Source organism: Neovison vison, chromosome 6 (assembly GCF_020171115.1).
Source record: "Neovison vison isolate M4711 chromosome 6, ASM_NN_V1, whole genome shotgun sequence".
NCBI classification, from domain to species: Eukaryota; Metazoa; Chordata; class Mammalia; order Carnivora; family Mustelidae; genus Neogale; species Neogale vison.
The window spans coordinates 177,862,112-177,888,578 of NC_058096.1; the positions used below are offsets into that span (position 1 = coordinate 177,862,112).

Sequence of the window (26,467 nt, forward strand, 5' to 3'; positions counted from 1 at the left end):
CATCACTCAAGACATTCAAAATACTCCCCAGTGGCCTGGATTGTAATCATTTGCCTTTCTTAAACAAGTTGGCTAGCAGGGAATATCTCATCTATTTTTAACAGCTTCTACTTTGATGTATTTAACACCAGATGTGACAGAACCAGAGACCAATAAAGCACCGAAACAATCTAATTTCTATTCGAGGACCTAACCATCTGAGTCCAAAAGCTACAAGGAGAACTAAGTAAGGTTGTGGAGTAGCAGCTATGAAGGGAGTTATATTGGAAGCTACTATTCTCAGACAGAGAAGAAACAGATTTATTATTTTTTTAATGACCCATCCCATTGCAGAACCCCTACAATGCTTGGTATCATCTTGCACATCTGAAAAAGATGAACATAAGACAAATACTACTAGCTTCCAAGTTTTCAGTGTCCTCTGCAATTCAGGAGGTCCTTTAAAGGGAAGCAATTTTTCTTTTTTCCCCCCAGAAACAGCTTAAATGCATCCCCATGCATATATTTCTAAACAAAACCCAGACTTAGGGATAATCAATTACATCCTGCTATCTAAGCCTTCAACTTCTCCATCTCTTACCTGTGCACTATTTACCAATGCACTATTTACCTTTTCACTCCATCTCTCAACACGACAATGGAGTTTTCCAGAGGCTGCAAGACATGTGCTATCTCAAGAGACTGAAAGCAGAAACAAGTATGGGATATGCGTCTCCACGATCTTCCATTAAGCCAGACCGCCAACAATTTGCAATAGTGTAAAACAATGCCAGTCTCTAATTTTTGTTTTTATTTTAGAAAATACAGCTATCGTTCATTTAAAAAATGTTACTGGGGCACCTGCATGGCTCAGTAGGTTAATTCTTGGTTTCAGTTCAGGTCACTATCTCCCAGTCTTGAGGTAGAGCCCCACATCGGGCTCTGCACTGAGTGTGGAGATGGCTAAAGATTCTCTCTCTCCCTCTGCCCTCTCCTTCCCCACAAAATGTTACTGCATTATTGTGTGATGGCTTATTTTGTGTGTGTGTTTATCTCAGTAGCTCAATATCTCAGTGTTAAATTCTAATGAGATAAATACGGACTGTTATACCTACATCAACTAAAGTTCATTGGGGTCCGCAGTAATTTCTAAGCATGTCAAGAGTTTCTGAGACCCAAAAGGTTGAAAAATGCTATAAATTTTAAGTTTTGGTTTGGCACTGGCTTTGGGCTTAGGACTCATACTTCATTAATATGAAAAACTGGACAGAACAGGATTAAAAGACAAAACATACAACATGCAGGACTTCAGAGAGGACCCCCTGATTTGAAACCCCCTTTTTATTGAGCACATTCATTGAATACCTACTATGTGCTATCCCTAGTCTAGGTGTGCAGGATATATAAGTAAAAAGAAGACAGTCAAGGTCCCTGTTCTCATGATGCCTATATTTCGTGAAGGAGAGAGAGTTTGTTGACAGGGAAGACAAATCAGGCAGTTAAGTAGTAGGCAGAGAATTGAAACTGGATGATATGACCGTGTGATAACTTACTTTTGTCTGGTCAGAGAGTGCAAGCTTAGACATTTAAGCTAAGACCTGAAAGTCAAGACAGAGGCAGTCATGCAAAACAATCAGGCGGAAGAGCATTTTAGATAGAGCCAATAGCTAGTACAAAGGCTCTTCAGCAGAAAAGAACTTGGCAAGTTCAAGAAACAGAAAGCCAGCCACAATGTCTGGAGCATTAATGGGAAACGAAGAAAGTGTGGGGTAAGGTCAGAGAAGAGAGAAACCAGGGCTAGTGGGACTTCCCAAGTCAGGGTGAAAAGTCTGCCTTTTATTCTAAGTGTGACAGGGAGTTTACAACCTTGACTGAGCTACTCATTCCGGAACTCAGTCTCCTCATCTGCAGAACGGGGATCATGAGAGCTTGCCTCACACAGTTGTGCTGAGGATTAAATGTATAAAAGAAAATAATGGGCTTACTTAGCTCATAGGAAGTAAAACACTGCAAACACGTCTGTTTGCTGTGATTATTCTTACTGGCTAACTTGCTGTATTTTCAACTCCCATAAACGACTCTTACTAAACTTTTGAGGGCTTACAATTAGTTGAGGATTAACCCTATCAACCAGCAATTCCACACCACGAGTGGATGTAGACAAGGGGCACACTGTGAGATAACATTCATCTGAATTTATCAGTGCCAACTCCAGCAGAATGTTCTCCCCACTATTCCCAGGAAGACCTAGGCTACCAAAGTACAGCCAGGTGAAGAATGAATGACTGGATCCCACCTTCATAGGCCCCTCTGGGTCCACCCTTCAGTCAGTGAGTTTTGCCACTTGGCCTCAAAGCACAGTGCACTTGGAAAGTGATTCTTCTGCTAAAAAATGGAGCCAATGGAAATCCATCAGTCTTCTCTGCTCTTTCTTGGCATTCCACATCACCTCCACCTCCTAAAAAACAGAGGGCCTTTGACAAAGACTTAGTGCTGGTTTTATTGCTGCTTGCTTTAAAAATGATCGTTGAAAAAGAATAAAATCAAGACTTCCTTTAAACTAGGCAGCAAAGGGAGGGCTCATGCGTGAACACTTAAAAGCGCCCAGAGGTTCAGGAGGCCAGAGTCCCCAGGAAACAGATGGAACCTGGGGGCCAAAGCTGCCACCAAACACAAAAAAGCCACACATTGTTTTCAGGACAAGCAGCCCCCTGGAGGGCAAAACCAGACAAACCACAAGGCTTTTCGGAGGGAAAACAAGAGTGTGCCCAGAAAAAGGAAGAGTTGCCGGCATTTGATCGATCTCCTGGCTGAAGGCCAAGGACACTCCTTCTATACATGCCTCCCCCTAAGATGCCGTCACCCAGGTACATATATGGAAATATGGCTGTAAATTCAGGGAAGAGAAAACCTACAACATTTATGGTTGATTCTTCCAAGACAAGGAAAGAGGTTCTCTTTACAACTGTCTCTGCTTCTGTGACTAGGAACTCTCACGGTTAATTCTGGAACTTCCTTTGAGCAAAGACTCTTGACGATATCATCTTTAGAGTGAAACAAGGATGAGCAATGCAGTATTTTTGCATTGGCCACCGGGCCGGCAGCTTCCCCCTCCCTACCCCCATACACATTTACGGTGCTGCCCCCTCCTTGCCTTCTTGTTCAATTAGTGGTTCATCAAATGGTCCTCAGGAAAGCAGTGTCCCCATCAAGGGATAATGTATTCTTGTGCAAAAAGCACTTCTCTCGGAGGATAGAAAATTGCATTCTGCTTTCGTTTTCAGACAGTCCCAAAGGAAGTCACCAACTCAGAAGTTTCAACTTTAAGCAGGGCCCTCTATGACCATCTCAGAAACAGCAGTTGTAAACCTTTGGGTCAGAGCAACTCTCTAGTGTGAATATTACTCATTAGACACACAACAGATACACATGCACAAAGATAAACCTACTCGCCTTTTCACAAACATGCCCACTAAATAACCTGTCCTCCAAACAGGTACAATATTTACATGGTTATTTTAGAGAAAAGATGTCAATTCTGACGTGGGCTCTCGTGTTTCCTATCCTCCAAGGCCAATATAAGAGAAGCCAATCCAAAGTTCAAAGTTGCTAGTCAGAACATTTTGTATTTGGTGGATAGAGATCATCTAGCTAAAATTCTTCATTTTATAGGCAGAAAGAGCAAACAACAACAAAAAAGCCTGAAGGACTTCTTGTAGGCCACAAAGCCCTGTACTGGCCAAAGCTAATAGACCACAGGGCTCCAGAAACCAAAGCCAGTACTTGGGGCATGAGGGGGAAGGGGAGTGGTATTTATTTTACTAAAAAGTTAAAAGTTAGCCCCAGCCTGAAGAGACACCCCTCTGTTCACAACCTGAACCACAAAAAAACAAAAAGGAAGCAAACAAACAAACAAACCCAGCAAATCAAAGGTTAACATCCTCAGAGACAGAAAAGTCTCACTCCGTCTGGGAGAATCACTCTTGGACAGGGCTTCTCAACCTCAGGGCTACTGACCTTTGGGGGCAGACAATTCCTTGTTGTGGAGGACACATCCTGTGTATCACAGGATGTCTAGCAGCATCCCTGACCTCTACTGACTGGATGCCAGGAGCACCCATTCTCCCTCAGCTGTGACAAAGAAGTCTCCACACAGGGCATGAGTCCTTGCAAGGCAAAATGACCCCGCCACTTGAGAACCACTCCTCTAGGACAGAGCCTTTGTTTTGCAAGACTTTTGCAAACATGTATTCTTCTACAGCATTGGCAGCAATGACCCAAAGCAGGTATTTTTATACCTATTCTAAAAAGGAGGAAACAGAAGCACAGATGTGACATGTTTTGCCCACACCCAAGAGACAGTCAACACTCAGACATCTGGAGGCCCCATCCTGCGGTTCAGCAGGGCAATACCATTACAACCTGAGAGCAGCTTCCTTGCGCTACCTGCTTATTACCTCCGCTCCCTTTTATTAACACTCAACAATTTCTCATGCCTCATGCCCTCCAAAGAACCGTTCTGAGCAACCTCTCCCAAGCTCCCAAAAGGAGCTGCTTGACATGTGTCTGCCAGCCCTCACTCTGCTCTCCACAGCAAAAGGGCCTTTTCAATGCAAACGGCCAATTCAAGAAATATCTAATCGGGACAGGTGTACAAAAAATTAGATTCTCCTGACCAGCAGTCTACATCCTTCAAAGGGAAACAAAACATGGAGATAAGTAGCTTCATTCAGCAAATGGTTTGGTGGACACGTAACTAAAAAGCCCGCAAGGAAAAGACATAAAGTGCTGGGGAGTTTCAAATCACAAAGATTTTCAAATGATCAGGAAAGGCTTTCCAGAAGAGGAAGGAAGGATTCGGGTTGGAGACACAAGTATTTGGCAAGGTGGACAGAGATGGGATGGGGGCAGCAGGGCAGAAAGCATGTGGGCAAAGACAGAGAAGCAGACACGGCCACAGGCACAGGAGTGAACGTCCCTGAGTCGAGGTGTTGAATCAACTTTTTCTCTTCAGAAACCTGCACACAGTAACGTTTTGCAACTGTTACAGCAGGACAAAAATCACTTCCCAGACAAACCTCCTCTTGAAATGCAAACAAACAACAAGAAGCGTGGAGGTGGAGTGATGTTTTTTCTTATGTCCATCTTTTTTTTTTTTTAAAGATTTTATTTATTTGACAGAGAGAGAAAAATCACAAGTAGGCAGAGGCAGGCAGAGGGAGATGGAGAGGGAGAAGCAGGCTCTCTGCTGAGCAGGGAGCCCGATGAGAGACTGGATCCCAGGATCCTGGGCTCATGACCTGAGCCGAAGGCAGACGCTCAACCGAACCAGCCGCCCAGGCGCCCCCCCGGCTTATGTCCATCTCTTTCTGAAAGGCAACATTCTATCAAGCAGTCCACAGGTTCTGCTAAGTGGACAGGTCATAAAACATTATAAAACCTAACTTGCTCAAAGTGCGACAACATCATATTAAAACGCAGCCTTATTCCTATCTGGGACTTCCCAGCCTTAAGCAGGCTTTACATGTATTGTTTGATTTCTAGCTCTACCTGAAACTGCCAATAAAAGAGTCCCCAAATGAAAGCCCCCAGATGTCAAAAAGGGTCCTGCCAGGCCTACATGCTCATCTTCAGTGGGTGACTTCGCCTATCTTTCCAGTTCACGGAAAATGGAAAGACTTCGAGGGGCAAGTACTAAGGTCACTTTTGACAGGTGAGAGCCAGCCAGGAAAAAATAGCTGTAAAAATAAGGCAAGTACTGAAAAAGCACAAGGGGTTCAGTCGAGAGGTTCTCATACTTTCGAGTGTGCATGGATCCCATGGGGATTGTGCTATGAGGGCAGGTTCTGATTCAGTGGGTCAGGGGTGGGGCCTCTGAGTCCACATTTCTAAGGAGTTCACTGTGGAAACCCATGACGCTAGTGTGATGACCACATATGGAGGAATAAAAATGTAAAACAACATTTCTCAAACTTGAAACTGCAACCCACAGTAAGAAATACACTACACTTACAACCCAATGCTCACTGTGTGTGAGACAGACAGAGAAGGGCAGGGGAGCATTCGTTGCAACGTACACGGTTCCTTCCAAGTACCCATACAATAACACTTTGACGTTTTCTATTCTACCCTGCTCCATTAAAAAGGTGTGATGGAGGCCCACTAAAATGAGTTCGGGACCTCATCATGGGGTGCCACACAGTATGAAAAACATGCGTGCAGAACAAGAATAACATTTCTGCTCATCTGGGGGGCACAACGGTATTAAGATACCAGTATACTGAGATTATAACCAATACCAAAATGGAAAGTTTTGTGTACATTCAGAATGCTTTTTTAAAAGGCAAAGATGTGTTGATTACATTTTGGAAATACTTCCACTGAAAGCACTCAGGTTGGAAGTTTTCCTCACTTAGATTTTTTTTCTGACCTGTAGGAGGAGAATAAGAATACATCTCGGTCCCTGAGGAGAGGTCTCTAAACACCATTTCCCTCTCAAAGGATCTATGGCTCCTTGGAGGAAAGGCTGATTCCAGGTCTGGGATAAGAAAGATAGATGATGAGCCTGGAATATTTGTATCAAAATCAAGAAAGCTATCAAAGACTACTAGGGTTGTGTTTTTTGAACCAATCTGAATAGCCAAAGTTGCTCAGCAAAAATGAACACATTGATCATCAAGAAGGATAGCTACACAAAGAGAAACATATAAAATATGCTTAAATCCACCAGTTCATAAAGATACTAACAACAACAACAAAAAAAATACCGATTTGTCATCTTAGTATAAGGGTTTCTCACCAGTAGCATGGCTGTTACTGAGAAATGGACAGTTCCGTGTTGTGACAGGGCAAGGTGATGTACTGTGTCTATTTATCAGCATCTCCAGCCTCTATCCACTGGATGCCAGGAGTGCTCTCACTCTAGCTGTGACCACCGAAACTGTCCCCAGATATTGCCCAGTGTCACCTCCTTGAGAACCACTGTCATGTATCATGGTAGGGAATCACTGGATATTTTTGAAAACTGGTAAAATACAGAAAGAAATTTAAGTACAGATTCTGTCTTTGTTACATGAACTACATACGCCAGGGAATAAAAAACTTAGTGGAAGGAAATTTCTTTTTATAAAATAGTTCAGCTAAGGAATGAATAAAGAAAAATAGGAGTTTTACAAGTCCAAATGAACTAATGGATTAAGGAAATGAACATCCATGGCTGCTAATATCACAAGAAGACGTACCCATGCACATCACACACTCCCCTGAATAAAGTTCAAGAAAATAGTAGTGCACCCCCCCCCAAAAAAAAACCCTGATTCTGATCAAGGTTCTACATTTAATAACCAGATATGCTATATACAGGGAACAGAGGAACATGTTCAACTATACCACACAGATACAGTGAGCAAAATCTCAACTATAGGAAAATAGATCACCCAGTTTCTTCAGTAACAACCACAAAATGCCTGGGGAAAAAGAGGTGTAGAGGAAATATACAGATTAAAAGACACATCAACCATTTGTAATGTATTGACCTTATTTGGATCCTAATTCAAACAAACTGTTAAATATGCATATATATTATTACATTATCTAGATGTATATATATTATATTGTATGCATGGGTGTGTATACATGCCCTTACACACATTGGAAGGAAGTGAGAACTTAGAGTTAATTAAAAATTTTGTTTTTCCTTGAGGTGGATAAAAGTATCACAATTTTTTTAATCCCAATACTAGAGATATATACTAAAAGACAGATGAACTGGTATACCTGGTATTTGTTTCCGACTCACCCAACAGGAGGGAGAGAGTGTATCAGAATACAGGTGAACACAGCTTAGTCATGGATTGATAACGATGAAGGGTGGGTGATGAGTATAGAGGGATTTGTTATACAAAGATCTCACTGTTACACATACTTCAAATCTTCTACAGTGAAGTTTTCCTTTTAAGGGCAAACAAACAGAAAAAAGTACCTGGCCCTACCTACTCCAGAGAATTAGGTTACCCTGAAGAAGAGATAAGAAATTCTGCATTGATGGAGAAAGACAACTATCATATGATCTCCCTGATATGAAGAAGTGGAGACGCAACGTGGGGGGGTTTAGGGGTTAGGAAAAGAATAAATGAAACAAGATGGGATCGGGAGGGAGACAAACCATAAGAGACTCTTAATCTCACAAAACAAACTGAGGGTGGCCGGGGCGAAGGGGGTAGGGAGAGGGTGGTTGGGTTATGGACATTGGGGAGGGTATGGGCTATGGTGAGTGCTGTGAAGTGTATAAACCTGGAGATTCACAAACCTGTACCCCTGGGGCTAATAATACATTATATGTTTATAAAAATTTTTAAAAATTAAAAAAATAAAATAACTGAAATGTAAAAAAAAAAATTCTGCATTTTTTGAATGAATGATTACTAGACTTTATCCCTACAATAAGATAGCTAACTTTTGAAGAGTGCTTTACCTTCCATTCAGTTTTCTTTAAAGAAAGAGTATAAACTGAATGAGAAAACTTGGATTCTATGATGATGAAGAAATCTGAATGATTTTCTTTTTAACCCTAGTGATGCCATCCATGTGACCACTCAAAGGCAATCTCTTCAAAGGTACAGGCACCTTCAGAAAAATGAAGGCATACGTATCTATTTATTAACAAGAACAGAGCTTCAGGATTGAGTACAATATAACAAGGTACCAAACTTGAAGTACTGTATGAGTCCTTTTTTATGAAATTTAAACATACATGTAATTTGTATATATGTATACATGGGAGGAGTCTGGAACCCTCACCTTGGATGTGGAGGAGTCTGGAACCCTCACCTTGGATGTGGAGGAGTCTGGAACCCTCACCTTGGATGTGGAGGAGTCTGGAACCCTCACCTTGGATGTGGAGGAGTCTGGAACCCTCACCTTGGATGTGGAGGAGTCTGGAACCCTCACCTTGGATGTGGAGGAGTCTGGAACCCTCACCTTGGATGTGGAGGAGTCTGGAACCCCCACCTTGGATGGTGGGACTGGGGGTGCCTAGTTTGGTTTTATTGTTTATCTTTCTTACTATTTTACTTTAATTGAATATGCTTATCTTATGCAATTAAGTAACAACACATATGTGCATTATAAATCTATACACACAAAGGGGTCCACTTCACTTATCAGGGAGAATCACTTATGTGGAACTTGGTATCCCCTCAGGGTGATGCTAGAAGCAGAGCATGAGTTCTCCTTGTGTAATTCTGTATAATGAGACCTGACAGACGGGGGTGGTAGCAAAGTACACAAAGTCTGTGTTGAAGAAGAACCACCAGGAATATCATTAGGCTCTTAAACTTCATTATCCAAACCAAAAAGAATATTCCCTTCCTGCTAAAGTGGATTACAATCTGAGGTAAGACATTTAATTAACGAGACTGTCTAGAAATCTGGGTTTGACCCCTCCCCCCCAAGCTAAATTCGAATCCAGTAGGCGATCCTGCCAGCCTCACCAGTCCCTTGAGGAAGGAGAAGGTAGCTCAGGGAGGCAGAGAACATGAAGGGTTCTGAGAAAGTTAAGAAATCCTCAGGGAAATCAATTAAGGCTTACCTGCAAAACCAGGCTCCTCTAACATCTGACCCTGACTCCCTCTCCCACCTGAACACCTAGCACTCTCCCTCAGCTGCAACCAATCTGGCCTCCTGGCCTTTCCCTAACGTGTTGTACCTGCTCGCATCTCAGGGCCTCAGCACCTTCTGCTCCAGGCCTTCGGAATGTCCTTCTCAGCACAGCTAACCTCTCACTCCCTTCAGCTCTCTGCTCAGATGCACTCTGTTCAAGAGCCCGTCCCTGATTCCTCTCATTCGAGATCCCTTCCTGAATACTTTTATCCCCATTATGCAGTTTTGTTATTATCATTTTTTTTATTGTGGTAAAATACATGAACGCAAGATACAATTTGCCATTTTAATCATTTGTAAGTGTAAGATTCGTGGGTATTAATTCATTCACAGAGCTAAACAACCAACACTTCCATCCCTTTCCAGATTTTTGTCATCCTCCCTAGATGAAACTCTGTACCCATTAAACAAATTCCACATAGCCCCAGCCCCTGGTAAGCACCATTCTACTTGTCCTCTTTATGTATGGCTTCTTTCACTTAGTGTGTTTTCAACCTTCACCCATCTCGTAACGTGTATAATGATTATCATTCCTTTGTCAGGCTGAATAATATTCCATTATATGGACATACCACTTTTTGTTTATCCATTCATCTGTCAGTAAATACTTGGGTTGTTCCCACCTTTCGGTTACTGTAAACAGTGTTGCTATGAACATGAATGTACAAATACCAGTTGTGTCCCTGCTTTCAATTCTTTTGGTTATATACCCAGTGTAAAACTGCCGGATCATTTGGTAACCATTTGAGGAACTACCATACATACTGTCTTCTGCAGTGACTACACCATCTTACACTCCCACCAACAGGACACAAGAGTTCCACTTTCTCCCAATCCTCATCAACATTTGTTATTTCCAGTTCCCCTTTCCTTGTCTTTCTATTTCTCTGTAGCGCTTGCTACCTGTTACACAATAATATTTGCTTATTTATAATTCCTGCTTCCCCCCAACTAGGATTTAAGCCTCTTGGGAACAGGATTTTCATTGTTGTATGCCCAGCACTTAGAACATATCCCAGCACATAGTAGGTCCTCAAGAAATTGATGAATGAAGGAATAAATGCTTTAAAGTAACAACTTTAGTAGGTGTTAAACATTCATAAAGAGATTCATCACACCAAATGCCTTAAACTATGTCCTGCTGAGGGAAGACCCTAGCCATTGTTCAATAGGAGAAATAGCTCCACAGGTGACGGTTTCAGCAGCGTATTCAGCTCATGCTCATTAGCAATAAACCCAGAATGAGACACTATAAAAATTGGTCAGAATCATAAAAATTATGTCATTCATGTCACTGACTTCAAGCCTTAACTGATTTCATCCAAAGAGCAGTGCAAAAGCTTAAAACAGCAAAAATAAACTAAAAAATTAAATGCATTTCCAGTTAATAAAAAGCCTACAAATGCCAACAGTAAACAAGATGGGACACTGGCTTTGTGTAGACTCCTTAATAAGATATATCCAAGGACAGCTTGATCTAGAAACCTAGCTTCAGATGTATTTTTATTTTTTGTTGTTGTTGTTTGTTTTTGTTGTTGTTGTTGTTCATATTTGGTGTTTATTATTTCATTTTGGTTTGTTATTTAACAGCTGGTTGTCGAGAAATCAGTTTCCATGACATAATTATAAATGAACTAAAAACGCTGCAACTTTTTTTGTCTAGAAGTCAGCTACTTGTATACCATTGGATTACAAGTTTCATTTCTACCCCTAATACCGTGGTCTTCGCTACTTGAAAATATTTTGAGGACAAAGGCAAGAGATTTATCTTGTTGGGTTCATCTTTCCTTTCTTCTAAGCAACAATTCCATCTCTCATTCCTAAAGAAAGGATGCCAATTCCCTCCAAAAAGCAACCACTTTGTTTAAAAATGAATAATACTATTGTCAACCCCCAACAATTTCATGGGGCTCAAAGTGGAGGCCAGGGGTCATTCATTTAGAGCATGAAGAACATTCCCTGCCTGGTAAGAAGGAAATCTTGATAGTATATCCTGTTCTGATTTGAATTATTTAAAGAACAGACTGTACTTTTAACACACACACACACACACACACGTGCATGCATGCACACACAAGGAAAAAAATGAAAGTGTTCTGCACAATTGGCCACAAACCAAACTTAAGAGTATATGAAAAGAATGAAAAGATACCGATACTTCAGTTTAGACTCACTGCAATTCAAATTATCAAATTATTCAGACTGAGAAATACCTGATTCTTTTAACCTGCTCAGATGCCTTGATGTAGATGATCGAGATGGATTTCAGTTATGAGATGAACCTAATGCTGAATTCATACAATGTTCCATGTGGTGTGGTTTGGTTTCGTTTACTTTCCTCATTCAGACTTTCAGCATACAGCTTTCTAAAACAAAGTCAGTATAACCTCTAATACCTCCTCAAATAGCCACACTCTTATCCCTACATCTATGGCTACATCGTTTCCTTCTTAAATCAAGGTAAATATTATTACTCATTCATCACTGGTGGGACATAAGCAAGAGTTATTTTGTTAACAGAAACAGGTTTACCATTCTAGCTTCTCCCTTCACCTTTACCCTCTAGCTTAAATGCATCTGTGGAACACAATAAGCCCCACAACTAGGAGTTCTACTTTGTTTGATTCTACTGCGCACCAGCTACTGGGCAAGTGTTCCTACTCTCTACACCTCAGCTTCTTCACCTGTACCCGACTCACTGAGTTTCTGTGCTATATGGCTCTGGATCCCGCTCACAAGTACTTCACGTGTCAGTATTATTTTTAGCAACAAGCTGGAGAAGAGTCTATGGATCAGTTTCTCCCGGGCTGTAGCTTACTCAAAAGACAGGAACTTAACCCTTTCCTTGGCCTTCTGAGCACCCAAGTAGCCATGAAAATCAACTGAACTCCAAGAATGAACTACACCCCACACATCCAAAGGCTTCCCACTGCACCAGCACGCCTAAGGATCTTATCAACAGGAAACAAAAGCACTATACTACTATAATGAAGTGTCTGCCTTTTATTTTCTAATTTAAAAAGCCCAAAGATTGTAGCCCAGGGAACAGCTAAATATTTAGAACATTAAAGAAGTAGCTGAGACCCAGTTCTCCACCTATTACCCCGTTGTCTATCCTGTTCCTGGCCATTTCGGAAGAAGAAAACTTGTGATGGTAAAATCCGCAGCAATGGGATGTATAGGCAGCTGTTAAAACCTCCCTTTCTTTAAAGTGCAGTCTGATCATTTGGCGCAGGTGGACAGAAGCTGCTTATCTTTACAGATACGCTGCCCTCAACTCATATCCCACAGTAAGCACCTAAACAAGAGGGGCTCACCAGATTCCTTGGCTTTCAGGCAGCTTCAAGTCAAGGACTGGATGCTACTCTCTCATGCTTCAAGAACTAATTTCCCTTTTTAAAGTACTAATACTTCCAAATTGCCAGCAACCACTTTCATTTCTTACAATCCAACCTACTCTGATTAAACACATTACAGCAAAAACAAAAACAAAAACAAAAGTGACTACTTTTCAAAGACAGAGGCAGTTAATTTTTGCTTCCATGTCTTGGCTGATGAAATGTACTGCATCCTTCAGAATTTAAATCATCAGCACGCTGCCAGGCATCAATGGGCATTTCTTTTATTGCTCCATTTAATGGCTTCTGCTCCCCCCCACCCATACACCTTCAGGCTGCTTTAAGTCTGAGTCTTGGCCAAAAGTGCTAGGCAGGACTGCGCCCTGGATCTCAAATGCTCCCTAAAGCTCTTACAGAAGGCAGTGACAAATTTTGGACACCAAGCCCTGGAATTTGCTTTTTTTTCCTACTTCTAATCTCCATGGCTCTTTCGAGAGGACATAACATACACTTAAAACAGAAACTCATTATTGACTACAGCTCTCAGGCTTTACACTCACCTGACCTAGGTCAGGCACTCTGTTGCCAAAACCCTCCAGCTGTGCGAATCCTGCTCCTCCGTAATCAGCTCCTAGGTATTCGAAAAAAAAAAAAAAAAAAGACTGAGGGTAAGACTACAAAGACGGGCCCCTAACAGAAATGCTTCAAACTGCAAACTTCCACCTTCTTTAGCCTCCTTCCAGGAGAGACCTCCTCCCTCACTTCCCGGAACAAGACCGGAAGGCTGAAGGGATCAGCTGGACAAAGACTGCAGGTAACTTTGCCTACTTATTTCCAGTTGTAACTGACAAGTGAGACTAGGCACGCAAAAACTTGGAACGTGCCGGGGGAGCTGGAACTAAGGGAAGTGTTTGGCAGATCCCAAAGCACTTGTTTCCAGGAGCCTAGGCCAAGTATCCGCAGCCCGCATCCTCATTGGGCGTGAGCTCTGTCCACACTTCATCCCTCACCGCTCCCCGGGTTTTCTTCCGTTTTTCAAAACCCTCCCCACTGCCCTCCCCCCCACATGCATTTTTCTCTCAACCAGGCAGCTCCAGGGACGGCTACTTTTAAAAGATTGTTTCCTTGAGCGGACTCACATTTGACACCCCACATCTCCCCCCCCCCAAAAAAAAACCCATTTCCTGCAGCTGCTGCAACAGTTTCCAACTTAGGGGAATGCCATTCCAGTCCAGAATGGGTAGCCCTCAAGGCCAATCACTGGAATCGATAATTTTTTTTTTCTAGTCTCAAATGAAACCCCAAAATGCCGTCAGTTTAAAGAGCCCCCAAACGTACTCAAGTGCATGCAAATCCACCAAAAACTCCCAGAGAGCGGGGCAAAACTTCGGCGCCCGGGGAGGACAGTACCAACTCCCCGCGCCCTCTGCCCGGCCCCAGCCGCTACCTTGGTGCCCGTGAGCCACGCCGATTTGGGGGAGCAGGGCGAGGAGAGGGGCTAGCAGCCGCTGGGTAATCCCATGTCCGCGAAGAGGGAGCTCGTTCCGTTAGGATGGAAACGAACACCCACACCTCCTCTCTGCGTGCGCTTTCTCTCTCTCCACCCTCTGCCTCCTCCTCCTCCACCACCACCTCCTCCTCTCCTCCCACCCCAGCGAGCTTGAGGAAACGCTTCAGCAGCACATCCACATGGTTACTGCACTTTGAAGCGGCTCCTGGCGGCTTATATAGGCCGGGAAGCTCCCTGGGCAATGTAGTCCGAGTCCGAGGTCGTGGAGGCGCCTGGGGCTGCGGGGAAGGACTACGAGTCCCAGAATCCCCTGGGCTCCGGGCTGGGCTCTAAATAGAAGCGCGCGGGGACGGGGAGGGGCGTCCTGCGGGGCGTCCGGGCTGCGAATCCGGCTTCTCGCAGAGAGCTGGTAGGGCTTGCAGCCGGCGACCCAAAGCCACCCCTGGGGGGCGCCTCCAACCCTTGGGGACGCTCCTCCTCCGGCTGCCCCCCTTCCCTTGAATCCAGGTATCTCTGGGAGAGGGGGGCAGGGAGCAGCTCGGATTTCTGCTTTGGGAAGTTTTTACAAGCTGTTACCCATCCTCCCCCCAACCCCCCTCCCCGGCTCCTTAAGTCCTTGAGCCAAGAATTTCAGAAATCCAGGGCACAAAAACGCCAGTGTTTGCGGTCAAGGATTAAATGCGCGAGGTTGTCTTTATTTAATCTGCTACGCCCTGCTGGGGTTTGCACAGAAAACTAACTCGGAGCGACGGTCCACGCAGGCGGGGACACAGGCAAGTGGCTTCAGAGACCCCGAGCTGCTTGGGTCCGTCCTCGCCCAGCAGGAGGTAGAGAAACTCAAGCCTCCGATGCACAAATAAAGGAGCCCTGTTGTGACTTGCAGGCGCGGAGATTGGGAGGCACAAAATAAATAAAAAGCGCGACCTAGGTCCTGACCCCGCCTCGAGCAGCCCCTCTGCTCCCCGGAGCTGTAAATGCTTAAGTAAATAAACCGCAAGCCAGAAAAATTAGGGCTTCGGAGAGAGCTGCTCACACAATGATGCGCGTCCAGGCGGGGCGCCCTCCAGCAGCCGGGGCATCGGCGGCGTCAGGGACCAGAGGGGTTGCTGTCCATCCCACTGCTAAAAAGTGCCTAGGCTCTTTTTAATCCTTTAACCCTTTAACTCTTGTAACCCCTGGGTTACAACCTGTTTGGTTTTTGGAAGAGGGACAAGGGCTAAGCTAGGAAGAGAGTCGGTAAGCTGCTCTCCCTTCATCAGATGATAGACATTCATTCCATAAATGTTTCCTGAGTGTCTACTGGGTGCCAGGCACTGTGCCAGGCGCTGGGGCATAGTGGTGAGCCAAAACACTTCACAGCACCAAGACAGGCACTGCCTGCTGTGCTACATAGTAACTATAACAACAACAGTAATAATAATAATTTGAGAGACTGTTTTCATTGAATCCAGACCACATGCACTTTTCATGCATCATGCTATTGAGTTTTAACAACAATGGGCATATTTATTATCTCCATTTGATAGATGAAGGCCTAAGGACTCAGAGAAATCAGGTAATTTCCCAAAATGACACCGAGAATTAAGTAGTGCAGCCTGGATTCCAATTCCAGCCTACAAGTGTCCTAAGTCCTTGTCTTTAGGGAAATCCATCACCACTGCCTTAAATGGCCTGCTTCCCCATTTTAGGAGCAGACTCTGAGCCTTTGGGCAAGTCGTGTTCATGTCTTTGTCCCAGTTTTGCCATCTTAGAGGGAGGGAGTCATTAGAATTTGCCTACCTTTGTATCAGGATTGCTTGATAGGGTTAACCATCTTGTGAAACTTCAGGAATAAATTAAGGGAGCCCCACAGATAATAATTACTATTGATATAATAATACTAAATTTAATAATAATAACTGAGTACGTGTCATGTGCCAGGCATTATTCTAAGCTCTTTATTTACATTTTCTCATCAAATCCCACTAACATTTTTTGATTTATGCAAAAAGTGAGGCAGAGAGAATTTAAGTAACATCTGCATATTCACAGTGATGGGCAGTCTGGCTCCTGAACTCTGGACATTAACTACTATCTCCCACAGCATCCCCAGTAAAAACATTTGCATTGTATTTATCTGCTCAGTCCAGGAATGGGCAGTGCTCTGAAGTAGACAAAATGTGTTCATTATATTCACTCTTGCCTCTCCTCTCTGTCAGCAATAGCCGCTTGGTTCCTAGGCACTAAAGCTTCATGCTTATTGCTTCAAGCTAGCACTCCCCATCATCAAGAGATACCCCCATCTTGGGGTGCTTGGGTGGCTCAGTGGTGAAGCATCTGCCTTGGCTCAGGTCATGATCCCAGGGTCCTGGGATCACACCCCACATTGGGCTCCTTGCTCAGTGGGAAGCCTACTTCTCCCTCTCCCACTCCCCCTGCTTATATTTCCTCTCTCACTGTCTCTCTTTCTCTGTCAAATAAATAAATCTTTAAAACAAAAGAAAAAGAAAAGGAATATTCCCATCTTGTCACAACAAAAAAGGTCCACACTGGGTCGCCTGGGTGGCTCAATGGGTTAAGCCTGTGCCTCTGGCACAGGTCATGTTCCCAGGGTCCTGGGATCATCCCACATCAGGGCTCCTTGCTCAGCAGGATGTTTTTTTCCCTCTGCCTACCACTCCCCCTCCTTATGCTCTCTCCCTCTCTCTGACAAATAAATAAAATTGTTTTAAGAATTTTTTTTTCATTTAGGGGCACCTGGGTGGCTCAGTGGGTTAAGCCTCTGCCTTCAACTCAGGTCATGATTTCAGGGTCCTGGGATCGAGCCCCGGATCAGGCTCTCTGTTCAGCAGGGAGCCTGCTTCCTCCCCCTTCTCTCCCTCTGCCTGCTTCTCTGCCTACTTGTGATCTGTCTGTCAAATAAATAAATAAAATCTTAAAAAAATAAAAAATAAAAAATAATTTTTTCATTAAAAAAAAAGTCCACACCCTTTCCATCTGTCTGTCCCCTTTCTTCTTTTCCCCTACCAAAACAAAAACAAAAACAAAAGCAAAAAAAACAACAACAAAAACTGTTCGTTTCTAAAGGGTTTGGCTCTACTTTCTCAAACAAATTCAACAAATCAGTCATCAGTCATTACTATTACAACTGTTAAGTACTAAAGGGTAATTGTTTCATGTGCAGAAACAATGGAATTTTAATGTAGGTTTTCTGGGAAAACCTGGTCTTGTTTGAGAGCTAGAATTCAGTGGTTTTCATGCTCATCATGCAATGGACACTTAGCCTTTAACTGCTTTATCCAGTCTTCCCTCCTAGACCACAAGTTTCATGCTTGTATTGCTTCCTCCCCACCCAGCAGACCTTACCTCTCTGCACATTTTAGTGGATATGTATCCCCCAAAAAAACTTTGTAAACAAAAGCATTGTCATATAATATATGCCAGGCATATCACAGACTATCCAACAGTTTGCAACTGTCATTAGTTTCTGGAAGCTACTGGATCTCTAGAAAGTAGTTTTGCTAAATTTGCTATGATGCTGAGAAGCTCTTTACAGTGCTGTATGATTGATGACTGATGATGAAGTGTGTCATAATAAAGGCAACTGTTCAATTCATTCTCTATTACGAATAGAAAGAAGGGCACTTCTTTGTCTTAACTGTATTTTTTCCCTGGAAAAATTTTCTGGAACTTTGCTGCCAAATACAATAGCCACTAGCCATTTAGGCATTCAAGATATGGCTAGTTCTAACAGAAATGTGACATAGGTATAAAATACAGGTCAAATTTCAAGGACTTAGTACCAGAAATTTTTTTATATTGATCACATACTGAAATGTTAACATTTTGGTTGTGTTGTGTTAAATAAAATAGATAATTAAAGTTAATTTGCCTGATTTTTACTTTTTTAATGTATTTTATATTATATGCTATTGGATAGTGCTGATTGAGAAAACCAAGAATCTAATTCTTAATATCCAATTCAAGATTACAACCAGCCCTGAAAATTGCCATTTATGACTTTGCCCTTGAAATGCCCATGCAGGGAAGTAGGAGGGCTTTGCAGAGTCAGGAAAGAATCACAGACTGAGTGGAAGTCTGAAGATCATCCAAAACTAGCACACTAGCCTACCCCCAGGGAAACCCTACAAATAGAAACAGGTTTTCATCAGCAGTGTACAGCTAAAAACTGCAACTGACTGAATCTTCCTAGAAGCCCACCTTCAAATGCCACAGGAAAATACACAGGAGAAAGCAAAGATCAGAAACGAGTTTGACATTTAGCTGCATCCTTAACCTCCATATAGCTGTGGCTATTCTCCTAACCTTGCAGAGAATCAGTTTTTATGGTAGACTGAATGCTATAAACTTTGCCCTGCCAACCTCACTGGATCAAAGGTGTCGTTGGACATAAGAAGGCTTTGCAAGCTCACCCAAGATATGCCAAAGTGAGAGAACATTATGGACAGGTTTGGAGAAAATGCTGATGTGTCACAACATAGTACTCAGCTCCGCACCAAACTTCGGATTATTGGGGTAGGGCTAGACCCAATTTTTCTCCCAGGCAAAAGAGTTTATTTGCCTGTAAGTGCTCCAGTGTTCCTTGGATACTTACTAGCTTGTATTAAGTATCTTAAATCACTCTTAAATGGCAAGACAGAATGATTGACACTGAAGTCAGAGAATTCAATCTATTTTTTTAAGATTTTATTTATTTATATGAGAGAGAGAGAAAGAGAGAGAGAGCATAAGCAGAGGGAAGGGGAGAGGGAGAAGGAGGAACAGACTCCCTATTGAGCGTGGGGCCAACTTGATCTATTGATCTATTGGCACCAATGCTTTACTTCTATGTGCCATCAAACATGAGAACTACTGGTAAGGAGAAAACGCTGCTACTGTAGTCAGTCCTCTAGTTAGTCTATCTTGGTCACTGTTAACTTTTTGTGGTGAAGGCATGGAGTCACAGTTTCTTTGAGAATTTCATAAAACTCATGGACATTTGCCCCAACAACACAGAAGCTCATATTTTGAGCTCCAGTTCTTGGAATTTCTTGTACCAAACCCCACAAACCCGTTCAAAGATACCCCTGGCTGACAAGACTATTATTCAGCTCCATCTTTGTGTGATATTGTCTCTCTAACCAGATAAATTTTTTGCGGATAGGGACCAAGTCTTATATTTGTGTACCCTTTGTAGCATGTGGTTCAGCTCTGGATACAGAACAGTTGCACAGCATTTACTGGCTTAATTCATTAGTAGAACCACAAGAGTAGGGAGAAGAAATCACCCACAGACACATAGCAGCCTAAGATGATAGGGAAAAGTGCAGCTGGTGTTTGGACATGAGCGGGAGTGAGACGAGTTTGGCATGGAACTAGGAGAACGAGATGTTTTTCCTGAGCCCTCTTTCTGAACATCCTGTGAATCTAAAAGAGGACAGGAAAGAGGACAGGTCCTGTATGTGTTGTCCCACGTCTGGAGTTTAGAAGAGACTGCCAGTCAGTAAACTTGCACATGGCAGGGGGAACATCGGCAAATTGTGGATGATTTAGGTCCTGGGAGGCAGCATGATAGCTACAGAAGAATGCAAAAGTTACAGTTACTACCACTATGTAACATATGGAAGGGACAGCTATTCCATCTCTGAGAATCTCTACCAATCATGTAAGCAAATAAAAAGGACTATTACTGTCCTACACATTATCCCCCTGTGACATATGAGAACCAGGAGTTTATTATCAGCTCAGACATTTTCCACATCTCCTGCTTCCCATCTGCGAGACTATCATCCTAAATTGCTCTGGTAGCCAAGCTAAAATCTGGGAACTTGAAGAAATCTGCAGAAAGGCCTTATTATCTTATCCTAGTGTTTGAACTGAAAGGAAATCTGTTTATCAAAAGAAAAACAGAAAGCTCTTCTCCACAGAGGAATTCAGCTACTACATGTAGAAAGAAAATATAAAATTAGAAAAGTCACCATTTTGCAACTTCCAGTGTAATAATTTACTTAGATATCAGTAGATGCCAAACCTCCTAAGGGAAAGGTAATGGGGAAAAAGATATTTATACAGCCCTAAAAATTTGCCCCACATCCTATCCACTAATTATGAGGTGGAAAAAGGAACTTTACAATGAAGAAATATGGCAACCGCCAACATTAAGCAAGTGATCGAATTTACCATCAACAATACTGGGACAACCAGATATTATTTGGATCCTGATATGATTGGATAAGAACTATACAACATCACATAGCAAAGCATTTTTGCCAACAATGCCTGAGAATACAGTGAGGTCCAGAAGACCATAGGGCTGAATTCCTCAAATAAATCGATGTCATGGGGGGAAAAAAGGCAAGAGGCTATCTAGATTTAAAAGACAAAAATAAACATTAAACTAAATGAAACATGTATGTGCCCCATGATTGGATCCTGGATTAAAAAAAATAAAAATAGGGGATCTGGGTGGCACTGTCAGTTAAGTGTCCAATGCTTGGTTTCTGTCTCAGATCATGATCTTGGGGTGATGAGATGGAGCCCCGAGTTGGGCTCAGTGCTCAGCATGGAAGTAGGCTTGATATTCTCTCTCCTTCTCCTTGCCCCTCCCACTTGTTTTCTCTCTCTCTTTCTCAAATAAATAAATAGATCTTAAAAAAAAAAACCAGAAAAAGAAAAAATAAATCTTTAGAAGACATTTCTCAGCAACTAGATGTTAGACTATAAAAGAAGATTTGTGGAATTCTTAATTTTGGAGGTGTGATAATGATATTGTGGTTATATAGGACAATGTCCTTGTCCTTGGGAGATGTACCCTAAAGTGTTTAGAAGTAGAGGTACACATGGTCAGGATGGTCCTTGGTCACTGTCTGAAACTCATTCTCAAAAAATACATATCTCTTTTATCTGAAAGCAATTTATGATTCTGTATTTATACTTGTCTACATTATTCAAAAAGCTAAAATCTTACACATTTATAGATATTTCTATTACCAATTTTGTGACCACTGAAGAGTTACACTGGAAAATTGTTTTGTATCTTTAAAGTAGGAGTTAATGGCAATCAATTATTTTAAAATCTACATTGAATTTTTTAGATAAAATGCAAAACAAGCTAGTAGGTATGAGTAGTAACTCCAAGTTTTGAGTAATTCCGTTTGTTGCAATACATCCCTCTTGGGGTCTTCCTAGGTCAACCAAAAAAGCAAAGGGGATTAAATATAAAAAGGGGGAAAGTGGAAAACTTGAATTTCTATAGGCTTCAGTTTTGCTTATAAAACTATTTGATGACCAATAAGCCCAGGCACTACATCAGGCACAAAGCATCTCGTTGCTCATCAGGTAGAACTCATAGCTTTTTCACGTCTTTTTTTTTTTTTTTTTTTTTTTTTAATTTGACAGAGCGAGATCACAAGCAGGCAGAGAGGCAGGCAGAGAGAGAGGAGGAAGCAGGCTCCCTGCTGAGCAGAGAGCCCGATGCGGGCCTCGATCCCAGGACCCTGAGATCATGACCTGAGCCGAAGGCAGAGGCTTAACCCACTGAGCCACCCAGGCGTCCGCTTTTTCACTTCTTGTGCCAGATCAGTGTATCCAGATTCAAGCTTGTTAACTGTTCCCTTTTGTTCCCCCTTAATTTTGTTCCCAGATTTGAAGTTGTATTTCCCTTTATTTGTAGTTTTAGGGTATGGATAACCTGTCTCCTGAGTTCGACCCAGATGATGTATATGAGGTCAATCCTTCATGAAACAGATCAGTTAGAGTCAGTCCAGGGAGGTGGGAGCAGATGGGTCCGGGGTGGAGTGGAGGGATCCCTACAGGAACATGTTGTTGGTTGCTGGAGTGCTTGGTTGTCAGTACGGAGCTGGTATCTCACGGCTACCTATGGAGTACACTAGGTGCTACGCTTAGGTATGGGGGGGGGCTGGAAAAGACAGAGTAGAACAGATAGTGCTTTTGCTGTCTGCCTTTTCCTCAATCATGACCTTCCTTCCAAGGGAATTTCAAACACGATGTTTAGAGGGTCACACATAGGAAAATTGTCTGGTTTTTAATGATAGGTTTTTGGTCCTCTAGTTGTTAATTCTATTTCCTGTGTCATTTCTTCTTTCCAGGAATATTTTGCAGACCTAGCAGCTGCGACTAGGAAATCACCTAGATGCTGTCCAGGGCCTCTGGCCTTCCTTAATTACTTCCCCACACCCAGGCACCTGTCCGTTCATGCCACAATATTTTTGCATTAGAGGTACACATGGTCAGGATGGTCCTTGGTCACTGAAACACTTATAAATCGCACAAAGTATGGCAAGTGCTGTAGTGAAATAACGTCTCTTGAGTATTCCTCTACTCAGCTCTCCCTCAAACAAATCATTTTATTTATATTTATTAACTGTGCTACCTATTAGGAGGAGAAGGAGGAGGAAGCAAAAAATGCACCACTCAGCATCTGAAATACCTAGAGAAACAGATGAAATCAGCAGTCCTTCGAAGACAATGAGCCATTCTGGAAAGATTAGCATCCATCAGAACAAAAAACAAACATATAGCATTCTTATCATCAAAAATAATAAGGATGTTTAAAAAAGAAAGACTATTATTTCCAAAAGAATCCCACTCATTGGGAAAACAAGCCCTTTATTTCTAAGTTTCTGAATATACAGAAACTTTTGTACCTAAATGAAAACAATAACGACACTGTAATAAAGCTCAATGAAAATGTTTCTACATAGTAACAAGTGAATAGATCCAGTCTTTTAAAAAAAATGATTCGAGTAAGAATTTACTAGTTATTACTAATTATTTTTAACTTGTGCAAATTGAATGATCATGTGACGGTCAGAAAAAACAAAGTGTTTAGATTTGTCTGGTTTTGGAAAAGTTCACTTGGTTTAGGAAGTGGGTGAAATGCTGCTATTTAAAAAAGCCTTTCTATTATGTCTGTTACCCTTGCTTAAAAAAAAAAAGTGTACATTCTGACCCCAAATCAGTATCAGAAATTAGGTTCTGAGATTAATTTAGCCTTTATTTCTCTTGCACTTATTTTCAGAACCTTATCACAAGGGAAGAGGCATCAATATAAAAAAGAAAAGAGGGAAAAAAGACTTGTTATAATGCCAACCTATTTTGGAACAATGAGTTGAAGCAATAGAGTGGCACTTAAGGCAAGTCGACCCATACTCAAAGCAAAGGAAGAAGAAAAACTCTTTCATGCATTTTGTGGCATGATTTTTAATCAGCAAGTACTTAAATTGTGACTAATCGCAACCATTAAATTATGTCCTATTTTGTGTCACCATCTTATTCAAAATGCTTTTCAGTAGAAGCAAAAGGTCTAGAGAAAATGAGGAACCAATAGACTATGCCTTGAAAGTTTATTTTAGGGGAAAAGAAATAATGGATTCATATCTTTGCCCCATAGAGAAGAAGCCCATTCAGGAAGTATAGGAAACTTTTTGCTCATGGGATAGGACACCCTGCTAGAGACAGGTGTTTGGCAAATTCTGGCATCTGTAAATGACACGATAGCAAAGAGAGTTGGCAGATTTGGGTAGAATCTAGAATGCATGTGAAGATTTCAGAATAGTTTCCAATGCTATGTTCTTTGATTTTGTGAATTCCCCAGTTCCTCCCATAATGCCTGGTACTTGGTGGATAACAATAGGTATTTATTATATAAACATGTGTAGTCAATATATTTCTTAGATATAGATTCTAAATGTGAATAGGATATTGGGTCTCCAAGTGATAATGGAGATCCCTAAAGTATTATAAACAAACTAGGTGGCCCTGGTTATTTAAATTTCATCTACATATTCTAAGAAAAGTACAACCATATATAAATTTTTATTAAATTGGTAGCTCAATTGGTTAAGCATCTGCCCTCTGTTCAGGTCATGATCCCAGGATCCTGGGATAGAGTTCAGTGTAGGTCTCCCTGGTCAGTGGGCAGTTTGCTTCTCTCTCTGCCCCTCTCCCCACTCTGGGCTTGTGGTCTCTTGCTCTTTCTCTCTCCTTCTCTGTCATTCCCTCTGCCACTCCCTCCCCACTTGTGCTCTCGCCTGTCTCTCTCCTTCAAAAAATAAGAAAGATTATATGTACCTATATCTTACAATATACATTTTAATGATATATCTAATGTAAATATTTCTATACCCAGTGTAGAATATCTATACAATAGAATATTATTCAGCCAGAAAAACAAATGAAACACTGACAAATGCTATAACATGGATGACCCTTGAAAACAATCATGCTAAGTCACAAAAGGCTGTATATTATATCATTCCATTCGTGTGAAATGCCCAGAATAGACAAAGCTACAGAGACAGAAAGTAAATCTCTATGGGCCTAGGGCTGGCAGGGAGTGGGAGTGGGAGGAGGAGATGGGAGTGGCTGCTGAGGGTAAGAGGTTTCTTGTGGAGATGGTGGAACATTCCAAAATCAACTGTGATGATGATTGTACATCTCTGTGATTATGCAAAAAAAACAAAAAACCCCAAGGAATTGTACACTTTAAATGGGTGAATTATATGTTAAATGAACTATTTCTCAACAAAGCTGTCATAAGAGAAAATTCAGAAATGGTTTTGGGGGCACTTGGGAGGCTCCGTCGGTTAAGCAACTGACTTGATTTTGGCTCAGGTCGTGTTCTCGGGGTCTTGGGATCAAGCCTCATGTCAGGCTCTGTCCATGCTCAGCACGGAGTCTGCAGTCTACTTGATTCTCTCTCTCCCTCTCCTTTTCCCTCCCTGGTGCCACAACAAGTAAAACATATGGGCATGGATCCTATGAGCTGTCACTCACTAATTAGTTAAGTTCCTTTTCTGAAAAGGGACCAATGTAGTATCTACCTCACCGAATTGTTGCTATAATGAGTAAATAAGATATTCCTGGTAAAAAGCCTTAACTCTAACAAGCACATAAGCAGTAGTTATTATTAATTATTAAAAGACATTGGCCCCATCCCCAGCTCCAGCTACCCTGTTTCATTTAGGGTGCATCCCAGGACCTGTGGCAGAATGTGAAAAGGCGAGCAGGGCCAGGCAAATTGATGCTTTTTAGATTTAAATGGAGAAACAGGGAGTTGGGTAAAGGACTGTTGTAGTTTTGCAAGTCACAGAGTTTGGGTGAGCTCTGAGCAAATGGAAGGGATGAGGGAATCGGAACAACTGAGGGGGCAGAGGGGAGCAGAGAACACAAGCTCAGTGGGGTTGGGAATGACAAGTACCCAGAGCTCCCTGAATTCCTGATAATTTCCTTGTCTAACCTTGAGCCATTTGTAACCATGCAATATGCAGTCACCTCTGTGGGAGTCCATGCAACCAAGTGTTAAATAGCAGGGGTGCTGCGATCACATTGCAGAGATCTGAGACCCCCTTTCACATCCTGGCTTAACATTCACTAGCAAAGTCTTGGCTCCATCTTTCTGAGGCTCAACCTTATTTGTCCAACTGGTATCAGTTAGATCTTCCCTCACTGCATTGTTGAAGGAATGAAACAAAATCATGCACCTAAATGCTCAGCACGTAGTAGATACTAAATAAATGTGAGATTATTAGTTAATACCGCAATCTCTGTCTTTTTTAAGTTAATGTAACTTTACTCATTATAAGCAAAAGCATTTAATTAAGTAGGTAGTTATGCAAAGTCACTTACAATGTGAAGTTCTTTAGTTGAAAGGTAAATTGTATGAAAGACCACTTGATAGTGAAAATTTTAGAAAGAGCCATCTACTCCAGCCCTTTGGCTGATGAAGGAAGAAGGGACATCTAAAGATTCAATAGTCCTTCCAGTTCACACAGCTAAACAGAAGATAAGCAGGGATGGGAAGACTTGCTCCTTGTGCACTGACGTTCAGATCATCGAGATTGAAACTTTTTTTTTTTAAGATTTTATTTATTTGTCAGAGAGAGAGAGAGTACACACAAGCAAGCTGAGTGGCAGGCAGAGGCAGAGAGAGAAGCAGGCTCCCCACCAAGCAAGGAGCCCGATGCAGAACTCGATCCCA

The 26,467-nt window shown here is 42.1% G+C and overlaps 1 protein-coding gene across 6 annotated transcripts in view; it reads right to left on the reverse strand.

Annotated features, from left to right (window-relative positions):
* Nucleotides 1–14,660, reverse strand: part of ITPR1 (inositol 1,4,5-trisphosphate receptor type 1) — a 328,468-nt gene extending 313,808 nt beyond the window's left edge. For all 6 annotated transcript variants that reach the window (XM_044253119.1, XM_044253118.1, XM_044253116.1 and 3 more), the window contains exons 1-2: nucleotides 14,425–14,660; nucleotides 13,538–13,608 (exon numbers count right to left, since the gene is read on the reverse strand). The gene's annotated coding sequence lies outside the window, so the exon portion shown is untranslated. The remainder of the gene's footprint in view (nucleotides 1–13,537; nucleotides 13,609–14,424) is intronic.
* Between the last annotated feature and the right edge of the window lie 11,807 nt (nucleotides 14,661–26,467).